This window comes from Microcaecilia unicolor, chromosome 3 (assembly GCF_901765095.1).
Source record: "Microcaecilia unicolor chromosome 3, aMicUni1.1, whole genome shotgun sequence".
Lineage (NCBI taxonomy): Eukaryota > Metazoa > Chordata > Amphibia > Gymnophiona > Siphonopidae > Microcaecilia > Microcaecilia unicolor.
In genome coordinates this window covers 61,288,168-61,309,685 of record NC_044033.1, presented here as the reverse complement: position 1 = coordinate 61,309,685, position 21,518 = coordinate 61,288,168, and the positions used below count along the sequence as shown (strand labels likewise).

The 21,518-nt window shown below is 40.4% G+C and overlaps 1 protein-coding gene across 2 annotated transcripts in view; it reads left to right on the top strand.

Annotated features, from left to right (window-relative positions):
* DISP1 (dispatched RND transporter family member 1) overlaps positions 1 to 21,518 on the top strand; it is a 400,222-nt gene that overhangs the window by 23,645 nt on the left and 355,059 nt on the right. The window contains exons 1-2 of one of the 2 annotated variants that reach the window (XM_030195976.1): positions 13,749 to 13,766; positions 15,372 to 15,503. The gene's annotated coding sequence lies outside the window, so the exon portion shown is untranslated. Of the gene's footprint in view, positions 1 to 13,748; positions 13,767 to 15,371; positions 15,504 to 21,518 lie in introns of those variants that run through there. The other variant, XM_030195975.1, reaches the window with a different exon arrangement.

Genomic DNA, 21,518 nt, shown 5'->3' with positions numbered 1-21,518 from the left:
ATCCAGTATTTTAGTTGCCATGGTGACCTGGCACCTTGTGTTTATTGAGCCCTGATGCATATAGACACCCATGCAATATGATGAGATGGGGTGCACTGATAGCAGTTTGTAGTGATCCCATTAAAATACTCTTTAAAAAATCAATTAATTAATTAAGGTGCCCTAAAGCTTAGCACGTGCTAATGAAATTAGCACACGCTAATTGCTAAGAAGCCCATAGGTATAAAACGGGATTCTTAGCATTTAGCATGTGCTAAGCTTTAATAAAAGGGCCCCTAGTTAATTATGTATGTTTTGTTCAATGCTAAAATGGTACAAGGTAGACAGAAAATGACGCAGGACATTTCTTCTGTGAAACAACTTTAGAAAAACTGATCCCGGTCTTTATGTCAAAGATTCCTTCCTCAAATTTGCTCAAAGTCTGAATTTCTTAGCATATTAATGTTTGAGGTCTTCCTATTTCATAAATACAGAAACTTTGCCCCCATTTTATGTTTAAATTTATTTATTACATTTTCAAAAATAACCAACAAGAAATGAGCAATGCCAAATTCACATACATCATAAGTCAATCAACTTGTCAGAATGCTCACTATAACCAAAAGCAGAAGACAATACCACAACCCCCCCTCCCCAAAAAAAAACCTCCCCCTCCCCCCATGCCTCCTTATTACAGAATCATCCCTCAAGCGGTGCTAACTGTTAAATAATTTATCAAATCAGAATGAACTCTTGCCGTTATAGTTTCCAAAAAGGGTGTCCATAGCCTCAGGAAATGTTGCTTAGCTGGACATCCCCTTGACTACCGAAAGACGTTCCATTCACAGTAGTTTTTGCATTTGAGATCTGCACAGTTAGTGGGTCAGTCTGGATCCATTGAAGTAAAATACAACGTTTGGCGATGAGGAAGGCCTTTCAGAGAAATAATCCAATTAGTCGAGATCTCTCCTGTATAGCTGTTACGTCATCCAACAGACTGGCCACAGGACTGATAACCCACTGACTGTGATATATGCAATCCAGGTGTTCCCGAATACTAATATTAGATTTTAGATACAATGATCTTTTGTGGAGGGCATTTAGGGGGTCATTTGCTAACCGTTAGTGCTTTCTGTCTTTTATTCCTGCGAGTCTTGTGGCAGATAGTGTGCTCTAGTCTAACCATTAATGAATGTGCCCCCTACTCGGCTTAACTTCAGACCACTACCTCTTTTAACTGCTAGTAAATAGTTTGTCCATTGGTAAATATTTCTTAGATGTATGTATCATCTTTGCTATATTAAACATCATTGTTTGAAAAGAGGCATGTCCGAGCCCGGTACACATTTTGTTTTACTTCCATATGAGCTCTGATTTTATTTTCTGAATAAAATTATGTTTGTTAGCTAATTTGGGGCAAATATATAGATTGTTGAGACAGGCTTTGACTTTCCTGCTTGTGGCATCTCTGCACAGTGAGCTCATTGTCAGAGAATGTTATAAGCAGGGTGAACAACCTAAGCTGAGCTTTTCATTTTCAGCAAGCAGTAGCCTTGAGGGGTCCAAGGAAGCTTTTATTTAGAAGAGTAATTGGTTGTAGCCTGGAAATCCTAAGACAGGAACATGTAAAGAAACCTAAACTTCTCATTTTCAGAAGTTACTTTTAACAGTAGAGACATGTTTTTGGGTCTGGTTGCAAAAACAAATTTTTTTCCCCAAATATCTTTTAGTCAAACCAATAGAATACAAACATAAGCGAACCACAATGAACATAACTAGCATTACAGATTAATTCCAGCACAATTATGTTATAACGAACGTGTTGCAAATGACACAGTACCCTATCTGTGTGATACAAATTCTAAAGTATTTGTATTTCTGATATTTTATATTTGGTTGCAAGGTGAGAAGTGCCTTGCTTGCATTCTGCTGGCTCATACCATCTTTGTGTTTTCTTCCCCCACCTCCCTGATTCTCCCTCTCCCCTTTGTCACCATTTGTCTTGTTCCTCCTATCCCTCCCCAACTTTTTGCTTTCTAGCGTGGATGAAGAAAGGTTAGAATTTGTGCTTTTTCTCTCTAGAATCCCATTTTTCTAAACCAAAATGTTCTTTTATTAGGGGATTGGGATATAGAAAGTACAGAGTCTCATTTCTGGTTTAGATTGAAAACAAACAACTGTATTTCAGAGTGGTAACGTGTGTGTGTGTGTGGGGGGGGGGGGAGGGGGGCATGTGCATTGGATATGTTATAAATCAGTCGAAGTGTGATGGTGTTGGCTGTCTTTGTTCCATTGTTCATGATGGTCTTTTAAAGACCAATTTTGACACATCCTGCTGATGACAATGAAAGAATCTCATGGATTCTTTAATGGACCCCAAATGTACAGTGGATGTCGGCACCAGTAGGGGACCTAGAAGTTTGGCATCATTAAGTTCAGTACTTAGGCAATTTTATGTTTTGTTAGAAATGATTCTGATGACATTGTTGGGAAACAATTGCTTCTTTGTAAACAGTGTTGTTGAATAATGACATTCATTTGCACAGGCAACATAAACTGAAACCAGATTTTTTTATCCTGGATATTTCCACAGCGAGCCTTGTAACTCTGCTTAGCCTTTGCTTGAGTGTCTTCAAGACCCACAAACTGAGAGTTTGACCATAAAAAATCAAGCATTTGTTTCTGTTTATAAAATAAAGACATTTAAAAATTTTGTATTTCATTAATTTGTGAAAACTTTCCAGCCTTTCTTTAAAAAAGGGAAAAATAATTCCTTAAAGTGTGTTTTCTGTATAGGATCTTGGTCATGTACCATTTTACTTTATAGCATATCAAATCAATCTGATGATAAAACTTGCATGATTTGAAACTTTGCTGTTTTGCCATCTTGAGAATTTGTTTCTAATGGTGTATCAGATTAAAGGCAGCCAGGCTAGAGCAATGCCATTGGTTGGTTAATCATATAAACCCATTAATCTCACATAGAATATTTGCTGTTAGGGTGCTTCTCAGTTAGACCCATGAATCTGTATCCTGAACAAATGATACCATTACTTTTTCTGTATTACAAAAAACTGTTCATTTTTTGTTATTAGAGCACCATTATCATAGTCTGTATGTACAAAAGCAAAGAGATGGTGTGTATTTGGCTATATATTTTACAAATCATCACATATGACATATGACTGGCAGTTTAGGTGAAATGTAATTGCAATTGGGAGATGATCCATGAGAGTGGAATTTGATATTATTACTCCCTTAACTCCCCCCACCCATCTTGTGTCTTTAGAAACACTGAACTATTTCATGAAGAATGCCCGGGATTGTCTCTTCAAGATGAGACTCAGGCTGAGAGACTGGTGTTTTGTTGTTTTTCTTTTCTTATCTTTACCACAGAGTTGTCATGAATAAAGTATGTCTTCTGTTAAAAATTTTGTTTATAGATTGTTGCCATTAGAAATTTCATCCACCTCCTACACAGAATAGCAAAATGATATTTTTAAAAACTTCAGATTCATTTTTATGAGATTTCCTATATACTACAAGAAAAATACAGGTTGTTCACTGTGCAGAATAATTTCCAGAGACTGAACAAGAATGACTCAAGAAACGAGCTTTCTGACACATGAAGTATACACTTCTCATTTCAAAACCGTTTAGTCTTTATAGTTTCATATAGTAAAATAAATTTTAATGTTGGCAGTTTCTGAGTTGGCAGATGAGAGAGAGAGATTAAGTGGTGCAGTGGCTTCTTAGAGAAATGCTTCCTAAACGTTTAGCACTTAAAACCAGGGCTTCTCTAGCCATGGGTCAGAAATCCAAATGGGGGTCACACAACCTGCAAACGTATGAGGTTGTGACCTGGGTAGTCTTTCCATAGGTGCATCATTATTTTGTTCCTCTTGGGCGCACACAGGTTTTATTTGGCCGCAATCATTGGGTCACGGCCACAAAAAGATCGAAAAGCATGGCTTTAAACATTTATATGATTCAAGAGGATGATGAAAACAAAATAGTAGACCTCCCTTCCTCTTCCCCCCACTTATCCAGAGCTTGAAGGCAACAGTAGCAGCAGTCAGCACAGCAGGGCCCTACATGCCAGTTCTTTAAGGTGGGAGGAAATAAGGGAAGTGGAAAAACTGTGGACTAAACTGTAAAGGGCTTCAAAAAGAACAACAGATCTTTTTGTAAGAAAAGGAAATAAAAACGAGAGAAAAAGGAAACCAAAATGGTTCTTGTAAGGGGGGTGGGGGGAATGGAGCCACTATACTCACAAATATAAGTACATAAGTACATAAGTAGTGCCATACTGGGAAAGACCAAAGGTCCATCTAGCCCAGCATCCTGTCACCGACAGTGGCCAATCCAGGTCAAGGGCACCTGGCACGCTCCCCAAACGTAAAAACATTCCAGACAAGTTATACCTAAAAATGCGGAATTTTTCCAAGTCCATTTAATAGCGGTCTATGGACTTGTCCTTTAGGAATCTATCTAACCCCTTTTTAAACTCCGTCAAGCTAACCGCCCGTACCACGTTCTCCGGCAACGAATTCCAGAGTCTAATTACACGTTGGGTGAAGAAAAATTTTCTCCGATTCGTTTTAAATTTACCACACTGTAGCTTCAACTCATGCCCTCTAGTCCTAGTATTTTTGGATAGCGTGAACAGTCGCTTCACATCCACCTGATCCATTCCACTCATTATTTTATACACTTCTATCATATCTCCCCTCAGCCGTCTCTTCTCCAAGCTGAAAAGCCCTAGCCTTCTCAGCCTCTCTTCATAGGAAAGTCGTCCCATCCCCACTATCATTTTCGTCGCCCTTCGCTGTACCTTTTCCAATTCTACTATATCTTTTTTGAGATACGGAGACCAGTACTGAACACAATACTCCAGGTGCGGTCGCACCATGGAGCGATACAACGGCATTATAACATCCGCACACCTGGACTCCATACCCTTCCTAATAACACCCAACATTCTATTCGCTTTCCTAGCCGCAGCAGCACACTGAGCAGAAGGTTTCAGCGTATCATCGACGACGACACCCAGATCCCTTTCTTGATCCGTAACTCCTAACGCGGAACCTTGCAAGACATAGCTATAATTCGGGTTCCTCTTACCCACATGCATCACTTTGCACTTGTCAACATTGAACTTCATCTGCCACTTGCACGCCCATTCTCCCAGTCTCGCAAGGTCCTCCTGTAATCGTTCACATTCCTCCTGCGACTTGACGACCCTGAATAATTTTGTGTCATCGGCGAATTTAATTACCTCACTAGTTATTCCCATCTCTAGGTCATTTATAAATACATTAAAAAGCAACGGACCCAGCACAGACCCCTGCGGGACCCCACTAACTACCCTCCTCCACTGAGAATACTGGCCACGCAATCCTACTCTCTGCTTCCTATCTTTCAACCAGTTCTTAATCCATAATAATACCCTACCTCCGATTCCATGACTCTGCAATTTCTTCAGGAGTCTTTCGTGCGGCACTTTGTCAAACGCCTTCTGAAAATCCAGATATACAATATCAACCGGCTCCCCATTGTCCACATGTTTGCTTACCCCCTCAAAAAAATGCATTAGATTGGTGAGGCAAGACTTCCCTTCACTAAATCCGTGCTGACTTTGTCTCATCAGTCCATGTTTTTGTATATGCTCTGCAATTTTATTCTTAATAATAGCCTCCACCATCTTGCCCGGCACCGACGTCAGACTCACCGGTCTATAATTTCCCGGATCTCCTCTGGAACCCTTCTTAAAAATCGGAGTAACATTGGCTACCCTCCAGTCTTCCGGTACTACACTCGATTTTAGGGACAGATTGCATATTTCTAACAGTAGCTCCGCAAGTTCATTTTTTAGTTCTATTAATACTCTGGGATGAATACCATCAGGTCCCGGTGATTTACTACTCTTCAGCTTGCTGAACTGACCCATTACATCCTCCAAGGTTACAGAGAATTTGTTTAGTTTCTCCGACTCCCCCGCTTCAAATATTCTTTCCGGCACCGGTGTCCCCCCCAAATCCTCCTCGGTGAAGACCGAAGCAAAGAATTCATTTAATTTCTCCGCTACGGCTTTGTCCTCCTTGATCGCCCCTTTAACACCATTTTCGTCCAGCGGCCCAACCGACTCTTTGGCCGGTTTCCTGCTTTTAATGTATCTAAAAAAAATTTTACTATGGGAGAAGTGGCTGCAAAAATAAAGGCAAAACAGTTAGTATTTACAAAATATAAAAGATTGCAAAAAGAACGATACAGAAGAGAATACCAGACAAAATTGAAAGAGACAGAGAAATCAGGATGGCAAAAGCATATGCAGAAATAAAAGTGGCTTAAAATTTAAAGTGAGGTGACAAGACCTATTTCACGTACATTAGGCAGAAGAAGGTGGAATTGCAAGACTCAAAGATTCTAAGGAACAATGCGTGATGAGGCCCCACTTTATGTATACTGTAGAGGAGAGGAGAGATGGGAGTGATGTGATACAAACATTTAAATACTTGAAAAGTAATACTGAGCAAAGAAATCATTATCAAAGCCAGGAAGCTATAGAACTAGAGGAAATGAAACTGCAAGGAGGTAAATTTAAGAGCAACATCAGAAAATATATTCTAATGGAAAGGGTGGTGAATGCCCTTCTGGAGGAAGTGGTTGGCAGGGCTGGTGTTAGAGGGTGGCAAACAGGGCAATTGCTCAGGGCCCCCATGCCACAGGGGGTTCCAAACCTGTCTAAAACAGAAGGAGGCACAGCCTGCAGTTGGGTTATGGGGTCCTTGGGCTCCTGAATGTCTAACACCAGCTGTGGTGGTGGTTGGGACAAAAACAGTGATGGAATTCAAAGAGGCATGGGATAAACACACAAGATCCCTATCTAGCAAGAGGATGGGATCAAAGCAGAACAAATGACATAGAGGGTTTTAACCTGCAGGGAAGCGGTATATGCAGTCTTAAAATATGGCGTAGAGTTAGGTAACCTGTGTGCTCTGCATGCACAGACCTTTATTATTTATTGTACAGAATTCCCCCAGGAGTGAAGTGGCAGTGTGAGAGAGTTGATTTGCTAGAAGGAACAACTAAGAGGCAGATGCAGCAACCAAACGTAAAAAAATCTAAATCGTTAAAGTCCCTAACGATTTTAAAATAACGAAAAATGCACCAAAAAAAAAAGTCACACATGCTGAGATCGGTATTGAAACGTACAATGTACCAAAGAATCACAATACACATAGTTAATCAGCCCCCAAATCATGCGCAGAGCAGCCAAGCGTTATGTTAGCTGCTCTGCGCATGCCACAAACAGTCAAAACACAGTCAAATCACAAGCACATGGCTCCCAAATCAAAATCAAAATAAAAAAAAAGGATCGGGAGGGGGCAAGGGCGCTCATCAGGAGCGTCCTGTACGGACGGCCTTGCCCCCCCCCCCGCGCTCGCCACTTTCCGCCGCTCCCCCCACCCCGAAAAAGCAAAATGCTAGCTGCCCCGGTCCCCCTCCCTTCCTCACTACTCTGTCACCTCAGCTCCGCCTCCCGACATCCTCCGTCCTGTGCCCCGCCCCCTTTTGGGGTCGTCGCCGCCATTCCCCTCTTCCATCGGGCCCCCCTCCCTCTTACCGGGCCCGTGCAGCGCCTCTCTCCTCTGTCCGAAGGCGCTGCACGGGCAAGAAGAAAGCCTGATGCCTGCCTTCGCCCAGCTTCGATGGCGCGTCTTTCTCCTGCTGGGCCCGCCCCTGTCTGACGTCAGACAGGGGCGGGCCCAGCAGGAGAAAGACGCGCCATCGAAGCTGGGCGAAGGCAGGCATCAGGCTTTCTTCTTGCCCGTGCAGCGCCTTCGGACAGAGGAGAGAGGCGCTGCACGGGCCCGGTAAGAGGGAGGGGGGCCCGATGGAAGAGGGGAATGGCGGCGACGACCCCAAAAGGGGGCGGGGCACAGGACGGAGGATGTCGGGAGGCGGAGCTGAGGTGACAGAGTAGTGAGGAAGGGAGGGGGACCGGGGCAGCTAGCATTTTGCTTTTTCGGGGTGGGGGGAGCGGCGGAAAGTGGCGAGCGCGGGGGGGGGGGGGGCAAGGCCGTCCGTACAGGACGCTCCTGATGAGCGCCCTTGCCCCCTCCCGATCCTTTTTTTATTTTTATTTATTTTTGTTTTTCTGACGTCCTTTGGACTAATCACAGCGCTTTTAGCTCTGCTAATGCGCTGGGATTGGCTCAAAGTTTGTTTATTTTTTCTCTTAATGATTTTTCCTGCCACAGAGCTGACCTAACGAGTGGTCCAGACCTCTCGTTAGTTTTCCTGCCTTTTTCCTGCGTAAAGGCAATCGGAAAAGGTTAGTGCATGTCGTTTCAATGGGGTTTTCACACTACTTGCTCATCTCCATTCCGTTTTCGTTAGCTGCTGGCTTCCTCGGTAAAAGCCCTTTGATGCATGCAACGGATCAAATTTTCCTCGTTGGAGAGTCATTAAAGGCTCATTTAGCTTTAGTGCATCTGCCTCTAAGTGTGATCTCTGTGGTTTGAGTTAGGAAAAGTGGGAATGAGGAGGAGGAGGGAAGAATTGAAGTGCCTTAGCTGTGGGATGAGGATAAGTAGTGTTCAAAGGTAATTCTCCTCTTAAATTTTAGCTCTTTCGTATCCTCTACTTCTTTATCTTCACTGTCTTTGATAAAGATTTATTTACTCATTTTTACCTTTCAAATGGACAAAAGCAAAACAGATTGTCATAATGAGGCAAAAGTATTATTTTTTTAAAATCTTAAAAGGTGTTAACATCACACCATAAATCTTAACTCTGCTCCATAATGTGACAGTTGTATATGTATGATTTGTCATTTGCAGAACAAGCATTCTATTTTAATATTTTAATTCTTTGATTGCTCGTTAATTTCTGTGATAGAACTGTTTTTAAGAAAAGTAGATAGGCTGAAGTGTGGGAATTTTGTTTTTCACTTCCTGTTCCTCTTCTATGCTGGCCGCAGAGATCGAGTGTGCTTACTATGTTTTTTTTCATAACATAATTGTATCTGGTGGTCATTCTTATTGGATTGAAGAGGTTAAATTAAAATATACTTTTATTAAAATTGTTTGATTTGGCCACGTTTCACCAGTGGCAGGCTGCTTCAAGGGCAGCAGTTAAAGGAATTTGGATTACATTCTGTGGATCACAACTGCCTTGTGTTGTTACCAGTGATTTTTTTTTTGGCCATTTTTAGTGCAGCTGGAAAATGGTCGATTTTCTATTTTTTTCTGTTAATGGCCATACATTAATGTTACTAACAGAAATACAAAACAATAGGATCTCCTTCACTTAAACATAACAGGTGAACAACTTTACATCATAAAGTGAATACTAAAAAATGTTTTATGTGTACATATAGACCTCACAGTTTAAATTTTTAGATTTTTTTCAATATGGTCATGTAAATGTCCATGTATAAACAAAAATACAAAACATGGGAGGAAAAGACCTCATCAAACTGAGGCTGCAACTTTACTAAGTTGTGATTTTTGCAGCCCTCAGTTGAAAAAGTAATCACTGGTTTGAAAAACCTCCCAAAAATATCACGTGCTTGAATTAGTTATCTATAATGTCTTTTATCTCTGAAGAGACATTGAAAGCTATATATCTTCATGTGAATTCAAAATGTCATAATATAATTTCTACTTGAAAGGCATTGAAAAAAGTTTTTCTACTTATCTTCACATGAATTAAAACACCATAATACCACTCTGCTATTCTGCACAGCGTCACCAAGGCACTGAGCAAATCAGTGTTGCCATTCGAGCATGGCCATTAAAAAGAATTACTGCAGGAGCACTTACTGACACGATAATCCTGCGCTAGCCAGTTGGTGTGCAGTAATATTGATGCTCTAACTGATTAGAGCAGGAATGCCTACTCTCTGTCCACAGACACGTCCTCTCCAACAAAAAAATAAAAAACCTTTTAGCATGTGGGTAGCGCATGCCAGTTTGGAACATACTGCAGGAGCGCATCCTGCGGTAAGCCATTTTAAGCTGTTGCAAGTGCACTGTAGCACTTACCGCAGCTTAGTAAAAGGACCTGTTAAATTTTAGAGCCAGGAATTTTCAAAATCCTGAATTTGGATAAATTGTCAGTTTACAGTGTATTGATATTGGAGATTTGGCTTCCATTTTTTAGAAAATAGTATGTAATCATAGATATTCACTTCATTGTGAAGCAGTTTTCCTTAGAAGCCTATATATTTAAAGGTTTTCTTCAAGGCTAGTGTAAGAGTAATGAGCACCCCGAATGAACGTTCAGCCTTATGCCCCCTCCCCCTCCCTCCCAATTAATTTACTGGTACTTAGTCCATCCGTTCCTGCCTCCATGATTTTGATAATTAAACTCTGCAATCACGATCACCTTACAGCAAGTGTATAAAAATGCAAAAATGAACATCATGCTTTTAAAATATTAAACTTTATTTTGTAGTTAAAATTCTCCGAGGACAAGCAGGCCATAGTAGTCTAAGGTGTGGGTGACATCATCCAAGGAGTTGGTGCAGAAAACGCCACCTGGTGTAATTTCACTTTAAGAGTTTGAGGCATGCATGGGTGCTTTTCCACTGAATTCGCGAGCGCGGGAAGAGGTCACATTCGTCTGAGGTTCTCTTCAGCGTATTTTTTCTAATCTGGTGCCTTCCTTCACAGGGATTTTTGGATTTGTTCTTCATAATTTTCTTTTTGTACTAGGTATGCCTTTCCTATACTCTTCTTAGAACTTTTCCCCCATTTTAAAGTTTTCTTCCTTTTTTTTGGCTCTGAAGGCTTACTTAGACCTGAGCACCAGCAGGTCTAAGTAGGAGAATTTTTCAGGTGAGCTTGCCCCTTTTTTTCCTCACCATTGAGTCATTTGATTTAGCATTGGCCATTTTTCCTTCCATGTCTTCTAAAGTTCCCAGTGGCTTCAAGCACTGTGCCCAGTGCAATAGTACCATCTCTGGGGCTGACACCCATTCCTGATGTATCCAGTGTTTGGGTCAGACCACAGTTCTCTAAACTGTGTTGTTTGTTTATGCAGCAAAGAACCCAGAAGTCCAGAGAGGCTCAAAAACAGAGGATTTTTAGAATCTGGTCTGAATCATTGAGTTTAGCATTGGTATTGGCCTTGGCATCTGCACCAGCATCGGTCCCATTGGCTACTAGACTCGTCTCAGACACTGGGAGTGGACACGTATTGAGTAGGTTTCCACCTGCCTCGGTGCTGGCCACTGTGCAGGGCCCCCGGGACCTGTCAGCATCGGACCCAACACTAAAGAGGTATGTGGATTTGATGTTGTCCTCATCGGCACCAAGGGACATCAGTGCTCGGCATCGGGCGAAAGCCAAGAATCACAAGGATTGATTTCCTCTTGAGCTTTGAGGCATCGAAGGCATCAATACCTAAGAAGTATCAGTGCTGGAAGGAGTTCTCCCTCTTTATTGAAGGGGTGCCTTTGTGCCAGTCTCCAAGTAGCTGGGACCCAGTTTTTGGCACAACACCAGAAACTTTGCAGGCTGTTCCGACCCAGCACCCCTTCCTTTATCGATGTCGGCTCTCAAATGGAACCAGGCCATGCTCTAAGAGAACTTGGCAGGACTTCTACAGGCGCAGAGTTCATCGGCACCAGGGGCGATTGTGCTTGCCTTGACTCTTTCGCTCCCTGCATTACAGGGCCCTCAGTCTATGGTTTGGTCACTGATGCTGGTGCCACATGGTGCATTGGTGTTGACACCTGCCCATGTAGGTACCTCCTCGATGTCTGTGGAGGAAGAACAAATCCAAAAATCCCTGCGAAGGAAGGCACCAGATGAGAAAAAATACGCTGAAGAGAACCTCAGACGAATGTGACCTCTTCCCGCGCTCGCGAATTGAGCGGAAAGGCACCCATGCATGCATGGTGGGAGCGCTGCCTCATACTCTTAAAATGAAACTACACCGACTCCGTGGATGATGTCACCCACACCTTAGACTACCAGCTAATATAGCCTGCTTGTTCTTGGAGAAATCAAAGTTACTTACCCGTGACAGATGTTCTCCAAAAACAGCAGGCCAATTAGTGTTACATACCTTCCTACCTCCCCTAAGAATTGGATGTATTAATAACTATGTTATGTTACTCTTGGTCCTGTGCTTGCAACTCAGGCTGGAAGGCACCCTATGCATGTGGTGGGATCGCTGCCTCAAACTACACTAGGCAGCATTGTCTGAACTGGGCTCCATGGATGATGTCACCCACATTCAAGACCAATTGGCCTGCTGTCCTCTGAGAACATCTGCTATAGGTAACTTTGCTTTAGGCATCGATGGTTCCTTGAGTTTATGTGTCTGTCAGGACTTAGTGCTGTTGCTCTCGTTGCTGCCTAGCCTTGCCTAATGGTTGGGCCGGCCCTGGTTTTCTTTCAGTTTATGTGTATGAGAAAATTGCTGTCTGGTTTGTTCAGTTGGCAACTAAACCAGGTGACTAAGATCTCTCTTTTTTATTGCTCTGATATATATTCCATTTTAGAGGCAATACTTGAAATTCTGAAAGCTCTCCATTAACCAGTCCAACTACTACATACCTAAGTAAATTGTGTGCAGCTGTGCTAATCTTGAGCAGAATCCCATTCAGTTATCACACTGGGCTCTGTTATAAAGTATTATTCTTTCATGAGGAGTTGAAGTGTTGATCTAATGAAGGAGATGATTTTTTTTAATTAATAGCTGTAGCTATAATAAAAAATGAAAACGGCTTGTTCCAAAAAATAACAAAATAAAAATCCCCCCAAAACAAAAAAAGAATAAAAACGTAAGAAATATACTACTAATCCAATGGAAAGAGAATAATCTTGCTAGGCAAATTGACATGTAAAAGGAATTCATGCTAGTGTTAAATTCAAATACAAATAATCTGGGGCTCTACTGTGCTAAATCCTACTGAAATAAACACTTGATCTCTGATTTCACAATGCTTCTTTTATTATTTGCTATGTTAAAGCTCAATACCCATTATTTGCATTTGGTATTTGTATGTGGCTGAATAATATTTTTCACTATTCGTATTCAGCCAAATAGTAAAATATGCTATTTGTTACAGCTCTAATGTATATGATGAAAAACAGTAATGGAATTCAAAAATGCATGGGATAAACATAAAGGAATCCTGTTCAGAAGGAATGGATCCTCAGAAGCTTAGCGGAGATTGGGTGGCAGCACCGGTGGTTGGGAGGCGGGGCAAGTACTGGGCAAACTTCTACGGTCTATGCCCTGAAAATGGCAAGGATAAATCAAGGTCAGGCATACATATAAAGTAACACATATGAGTTTATCTTGTTGGGCAGACCGGATGGACCGTAAGGTCTTTATTTGCTGTCATCTACTATGTTACTATGTATGCTGTATTACCCCTATTTCCAGCTACCCTGGCCTTACTCAGAATAGTTTTCTTCACCAAAGCTCTCCATTTTTAACTTATTAAAAAAAATGCACCCTGAAAGGGTATTTAAAATATTTCTATTTTTTAGAACAATCTTCTGGAGAATCCTGATATGTGCCACAGTACATACCTATGAGGTGGATGAGGATTCACTGCCAAAATCCAGCACTGAAACAAGGAATCGATACATTAAAAAAAATTTTTAAAGCATGAATATTTTTATGTCCCTTTCAGTTGCACCCTTAGTTACCAACTTTTTTTTCTCTTTCTCTCTCAAAGGTAAACATAGTAAATGACGGCAGATAAAGACCTGAACGGTCCATCCAGTCTGCCCAACACGATAAACTCATTTTACATGGTATGTAACATATGTATACCCGAGTTTGATTTGTCCCTGCCTTTCTCAGGGCACAGACCATAAAAGTCTGCCCAGCACTGTTCCTGTACTAAAAATTCTGAAGCTAATTTCGAAGCCCCTTAAAATTTACACTCCAGCCCATCCATATCTATTCAGTCACGATCAGGGCACAGACTGTAGAAGTCCACCCAGCACCAGTTTTACTCTCCAAATACTGGCATCACCACTCAATCTCCGCTAAGATTCTGTAGATCCATTCCTTCTAAACAAGATTCCTTTGTGTTTATCCCAAACATGTTTGAATTCCATTACCGTTTTCATCTCCACCACCTCCCGCGGGAGGGCATTCCATGTATCTGCCACTCTTTCTGTGAAAAAATACTTCCTGACATTATTCCTGAATCTGCCCCCCTTCAACCTCAATTCATGTACTCTAGTTCTACCGCCTTCCCGTCTCTGGAAAAGGTTCGTTTGCGGATTAATACCTTTCAAATATTTGAACGTCTGTATCGTGTCCTGTTTCTCCTTTTCTCCAAGGTATACATGTGCAGGTTGGCAAGTCTCCCCTCATATGGTTTGCAATGCAAATCCCGTACCATTTCTGTAGCTTTTCTTTGCACCGCTTCCCGTCTTTTTACATAGGACAGGAGATGCCCCTAGAGGAGGCCAGAGATGCATTTAGTGGAGATTCTACATGATTTATGGTGAAAGAATTCCATACCACAAAATTTCACTTTCACTTTGCATTTTGCTTTGTTGTTTTCCTTAAAGACACTTGAATTGTGTGTATTTGTATGCAGTATTAGAGGCAATAATGAGTTTCGAGCCATTTAATAGAAGTTTTTTTAAAATTTGGTTTGTGAATGAGCTATTGTGTTTCATTTTGGTATGATTTCAGAGACGAAGAAAATTAGAGTCCTGTTTACTGTTTTATTCCCAGTATTAACTAGCTAAAGCTGTAAATAGTTTGCACATGTTATGTCTCTTCATAACACAGAGATAGTTGAAATGCAGTCATGCTTTGCTACGGAGAACCTAGAAATTTAGGGGCCCTTTTACTAAAGCTTAATGTACACTAAATACTGTGTGTCCTATTTTATATCTGTGGGCTATGTGGCACTTAACATATGCTAATGGCTGGTAATGTGCCCTAAACTTTAGTAAAAAAAAGGCCCCTTAGTTAAATTGTGGGGCATCAAAAAGCTTTTTACATGTGTATTCATTACAGTGGTTTCTTAGGGGGACAGTTTTTTCAAAGATAGCTGAAGAGGTGAGTTAACCAGTTGGTACTGAACGATTAATTTTTGCTAAAGCTAATTGGCTTGATGTTCAGCTGAAAATGCAATTAAAGAGAGCCTGTTAGAGGAAGAAACTTTTGAAAAGCAGAGGTTTAACAGGCTAACTTTCAACTTTAGCTGGTTAAAAATTGACCCCATAAAGTCTGAATATATAGGACCTTCATTTAACATTGCATCTATAGTACATTTGAAAAAAGTTATTTGGTCAGTGGTGTGTAGTACTGTTTTTTTTTTTTTTTTTTTTGCTATTTTGGGTTCTTTGTTTTTCTATATGTGATTGCATAGTATTTTTTTTCCCTTTTTACAGGTTTCTGAAACCAGTTGAAAAGAAATATTCTCTTTCATTTGTGAAGAATAGTAGATGTGAATGATGATTCCCTTTTGATCTAGGACACCTGTGTTTCGCAGCTGAGAGCAAGATCAGTGCAGTTTCTTTGATGTAAGTAATGCACATTTCTGCTAGAACACTCCTGAGTGTGTCTAATCAAATAGTAGCACTAGTTTACCTTACGTGACTTTATAGGAGTCAATATTAATTTAACACAGATTTATAAGTACATGAATATTTGGAGTATGTACCCTACCCATGCTAGAATATGACTTGTCAATCTGAGCAGTGCATATAGAATTTAACATACCATGCCATGACTGCTTTTACACCAGTCTTCTTGAGCTGTTACAACTATTCTCTTCTCAAGCACATTCCATTCTAACCAGAGGATGGACCTTTGAGCTGCGCATTGCCAGCAGGTGGCATTACCTGTGGAATTTAAACCATTTCTCCTACATGGCTGTACTGTTTTTGCAGAAAGTATAGTTGATACATGGAACAGTTTGCTGGCAAGACCACAAATGGTACACGCTTATAAAGAAAACGTATGGGGCAGGAACAGTCGATCGTTCATGGTGGGAAAAATCTTGAATAGGGAGGTATAGGGTAGAGAGAGCTACTTTTAACAACTATTAGTATGTCATTTAATAAACCTGAAATGACTTCAGTATAGGCTAGATATTAAGAGTTCACATTAATTGTTCAGAGTTCCTGGCAGGTTGATTAGTAAGAGGCCAATCTCCAAGTTATTAAACTTTTCAAAAGTGTTTTTTGAGTAACTTATTTAAACTGATTGAATAATTTGGCCTAATTTGTCTTTCTCATTATGGCCTCCCTAAAACCCAACTTCACTCCCCTTCCTGCTCCACCACGTGCAAGGCAACAAGTCAACTTTTCAAAGGATAATGCTAAATCCATCATTTAATGGGTAATTTTTATACTTTTATTTGGTTCTACTTAATCTAAATAACATTTTTTTGATTCAAAGTATAATGCTTTTCCGATGGGGGCTGTGAAACTGCTAGGTTGGTGCTGATGTTTTGTCACGGTTGGGTTTCTGGAAGCAGGAATATGAAGGCTGTCTTTCATTACTGTCTTTCATTGTATTACTATTGCCAATCTTGAATTCAAACAAACAATATTTATTGTTGATGCTCCACATTTTTCTTTCTCATTCTATGCAAGCCCTCAGGCAAGAGGGCTTGCATATTTAGGGGGAGGTAGTTATGCATTATGGCCATAACATTCATTATTTGCGCCTTAACATGAGTTAACGGCAATATGCATTATGTTAATGTAATTCACGTTAACTCAAGATATCGCAGGATACAAAGTAAGAAGATGCAAGGCACATAATTTTAAAATTTTTATTTACATTTTACCATGTCGTGTCCTAATAAGTTCAGGAACGTTTGCATGTTTGGTGAACAGAGTCAATTTCGTATTCCATAGAAGTCCAGTGCCAGCTTGTTTCATATTACTTTCAAAAATTGTGTGTAACAGCTTGTTTTTCTGCAATAGGATAGGTTTCCTTTTTCTTCCTGTTCTATTGCAGGAGCACATTAGGCAATCTGACATTTTTTATATATGCCAATATAAAGCATGAGACAGTTGTACTGTGTACTACCCCTCCCCATAAAAAGGAGGGAGGGGAGGTTTGGGACATCTCACAAGAACATGTGGAAAAAGAACAATACCCTAGGTGGAATATTCATTTTAATGCAATTTATTCATCCCAGCCATGAAATTGGAAGCATATGTCTTCTTGCTAGATGTCCTTGATCTAGTTTAATAAGGGCACATAGTTGAGGACGTACAACTGTAAGATATTATTTGCAGTGGAAAAGTTTTAAACATGTAAAGCTGGAAAAAGAAGGTTAACACTGAAAAGAGAGTTTTTAGGAAGATAGTAGTGTACTGGATATGTTTAAGTTCCATGGGGCAGACTTTTAACTGTTGAAGAGCTTAGGTCCAAAACCTGTAAAGTATATATTTTTTTTTTCAAAAATGAGTTAATACCGGAAACAGACTGCGTTTATAGATAGTCTTGGGATGTGTGAAATTTACACTAAAAGGCATTTATTGTAAAGTGTATGATCAGTGAATAAAATGTTCTTATGTTAACTAGAATGCTTGAAAATAAGAACGTTTATCCAGAAAACAGCTTTTCGCGCTTAACAGGTTTTGGAACTAGATTCTTAAGTTTAACTTGTAAGCAGACTACCATTCAGAGTAAAGGCAGTTTTATGTTGAAAGTAGATATCATCTTTCTTATATTTGAAGAATCCCTAACTGTGTAGAGGGCTTAATTGGAGGAAGACGTGGGAAAGATGACAGGACAGTCCAACCACATTCCCCCTATGAAATAAGAGGTACCAAGATAAATTAGTTTCTGCCCAATGTGGTGCAGGACTTCTCTGCATCAAAAGACAGAAAAAGGTGTAGGTTCCTGTTGATGCATATCCATTTTTGCTAACTTTGCTACTGGAAGAATGTAGATAAAATAGTGTGGAACCCATGTTAAAAGTAAATATTAATAAAACAAAAAATAAGATGATGATAGTATTTAGTCCAATAAAAAAGTATCATCTGATCTTATTTTTAATTTATTTCTGTTTATTATCTTGGAAGGATATATGCATTGGATGTTCCTTGGGAAGACTATTGCTCATTACCTTGGTTGTAATGTTAAGACATGGGAATCATGCGGGAGTCTCCTCCGGGGCTCCCTTGGGGACAGAAGTAGTTCCTGTGGGGTTCCCATGGGGACGGAAACTGCACCAGTGCTAGCCTCTCACCTAACAAGCAACAGGTTCTTTGCCACCGCCACCTCCTCCTTGCTTTAACAGCGCGGATTCGGAAAGTCTTCTATTAACCCTCTCTGCTCCTGGGCTGATGTGCAGGCCTCAGTTCTGACACAGGCATGAGCATCAGAGGTCACTTGACCTGCTGGCACGTGCATGTGGCGACCTCTTAACACACAGTGCCAGCGAATCAGAGATGAGTCTTACACATGCATACCAGAGTGTTCTAAATTCCAGCTTCTGTTCTTTCCTTGCCTGCAGTGGGGATGGATAGGGATGGGTTAGATTCCAGCGAGGATGGGTTAGATTTCTTTCCCCAACGCTTATTACATGCAGGAACAGAACATCCGCCATAGGTAGGCCTGATGATTGTTTTATTTTCTTTGTTTACATTGTTTTCCAAGATGACTTTGTACTTTGCCATCCAGTATAGCAGATAAACAGCATTCCCCTTCCATATGTGTTCTCAGACATGGATGTCAAAACGACAGTGGTTGTTATTGTGACTTCTCTTCTTTATCGAGACCAACACAAATTATGTTTGTCTTGCTAACATCTACCAAAGAGTAAAGCATTCTATTAGAGAGAATTCTGTTATAATTGCTTTCTTTTGCTGCTTCTTTTCTCCATGTGAAGGATGACACTTTATGCCAAGTGCTTTTTACACTTTCAAAACTCATGTCTCACTTAACAGCTCTTGGGAATTTGGTCTGTATCTGGTTTGCAATTTATACTCATCCCAGCAAAGTTGCACATTAACTTAAAAATATTCTGGAATCAACTGTTAAAATGTTTTTGTTTCAGTATGACACTAATGAAAACCAAATGTTAGAATTTGTTTTAGCTAGACTAATGCATCAGAGATTTAACTTAAAAGGAGAGCTCTGGATCAGTTTCCCATTATAAAACTGACTGCCGATGAGCACATATGCATTTTTGGTGGTTGGATAATAGGTGTAAGATTTGATAGAACACAGTTCAGGCCTGAAAACTGACATTAACAAATCTGATCCACCAAGTCAGTGTTTGACACAGTAATCTTTTTGTAGCTGTTGCTAAAAGATTTTCCTTTGATGGTGATAACTTGCAGGGAAAACTCTTGCAACCTCTTAACTTCAGCGTATTGTGATTAGCTCTCTGTTAGTCCTCTTTTCCTCCATGTATCCTGTTCTTCTTTCTCCTTCTCCTACTTCAGTTGACTAAGTGGGAGAGCTACATATAGTAGGGAAGACTCTCCACTCAGGCCCAGATGCATAAAAATTAATGATCCAGCTACGTGCGTATTATACTGGTTGTAGCCGGTTAAGCAAGCATGGAGTTCAGCAAGACATTCACAGAGGGGTTCTGCGGACTCTTTAACTGTCACGGTAGCAGCTATCAATAATTGCATGCTAAATTATTTAAATGAGCTACTTAACATTCAGATGTACATCCTGAGTAATGCACAGCTGTTTCCTAGCGATGCACAGAAACAACTGCCTCCCTTAACAATGAATTTTTAGCAAGTGGTCAGGAGCTGTCGGTACTGGCTGGCTGAGGAGAGCTGAGCTGCCTAAGCATGACAGCTGAAACAACTGTGGAGGGAAGAATTCATGTGGGGAACCAGCCAAACGGGAAGGCATAAGTGAAAAACAATTGCCAGAGAAAACAAAACTGGGAAAAGAGAGAGAAGTTCCTGCTCTTTGCGTTGTCAGACTCGTGTACAAGAACACTAAGAGCTATGAGCCCACAGAGAAGGCAGTCTGCTTGATAGAGAACAAATTTTCTGACAAGCAGACATTGTGGAAAACAAAAAAAAGGCTACCAACTGCTTTCATACACGCAGCATTCGCAGAGCAGCCATGCTTAGCGATTAGCTGTTCTGCACATGCTCGGCAGACTGATTGGCTCCCTCCGTACTGAGCTGCTCGCTGTTTTTGCAAGCAGCTCATTTTCATCCTGTTTCTTCAGAGCATTGCTGGCTATTTCCAACTCGGTAATTTTTATCGAGTTGGAAATAGCGATCGGTGCTTTAACGGGACTTTAGTTCATCGAGCTCTCAGTATGGAGAGCCCAAGAACTTTCAGGGAAAGGACTACAAATCTAGTTTGGACCAGCTAGAATGTTTCCTAGGTTTGAACTTTTTTTTTTTTTTTAATTTTAATATTTATTAATTTTACATTTATATATACAAACATAAATGCATTGGAAATCCAGCAATACTATAAAGAAATATTTAAATAAAATATTTTACATATTGTAAATATGTTATTGAAATATTCTATTAATTTTGTCCACAATATCAGGTTAGAATCAAGATACTAGGATTAAGAATAGAGGAAATTAAAAAGAAAACAGAGTTAGAGAGGACAACAGAAGCCGACAGCCGACTTAACAGCATTACCTATGGGAATATTTCCAGGGGTCTTCTCTCCCTTTCTTTACTTACAATAAATTCCAACAACTTCTTTGGGGTATAAAACACATAATTAACAGATTCAAAGGATATACAACATTTGCAAGGAAATTTTAACACAAAAGAACCCCCTAAACTCAAAATTCTAGATTTATATAAAAGGAATTCCTTCCTCCTTTTTTGTGTGTTCCTTGCAATGTCAGGAAAAACCTGGATCTTAGCCCCCAAGAAAAGATCATTCAAGTGACGAAAATAAGATCTAAATATATTATTTTTATCTGGTTCTAGAGCAAAAGTAACTATCAACGTTGTTCTTTCAGTTATAATTTCGAGAGAGTTCTCAAGAAATTCTGTTAAGTTGAGATTAGGCTTATCTTCAGTTTGACCTTTGAAATTCTTTATCCCTGATAAATATTGGGCCCTCGTTATGGGCGGAAAGCCCTCCACTGGGATCTCCAATATTTCTCGGAAGTATTTTTTAAGCACGTCCACTGCTGATATCAATGGACATTTTGGAAAATTTAAGAGTCTCAAATTATTCCTGCGTCCATGATTTTCAAGGTATTCAATTTTCCTTTCTTGAATCTCTCTGTCTCTGATTAATTCTGAGGTAATATTTTGCAATTTTTCCACTTCACCTTCAGTTTTAACATTTTTTTCACTCTGCTCTTGAAACTTTACAGACAAGTTCTGATATCCTTGTTTTAACTCCATAATGTCACCTTTCATGGATATATTCATCTGTGATAATATAGTACTCACACCCTGTATGGCATCCCATAGGGTCTCCATCGTGACTACAGCAGGTCGTATAATTTCTCCTCCAACCGTCGGCAGCAAACTTCCAGGCGTAGAAGAACGGGGTTGACTCAGCCCCTGTTCCGGAGTTACACTTCCTGGAGTTGAGATGCCCCTGGGTCCTCC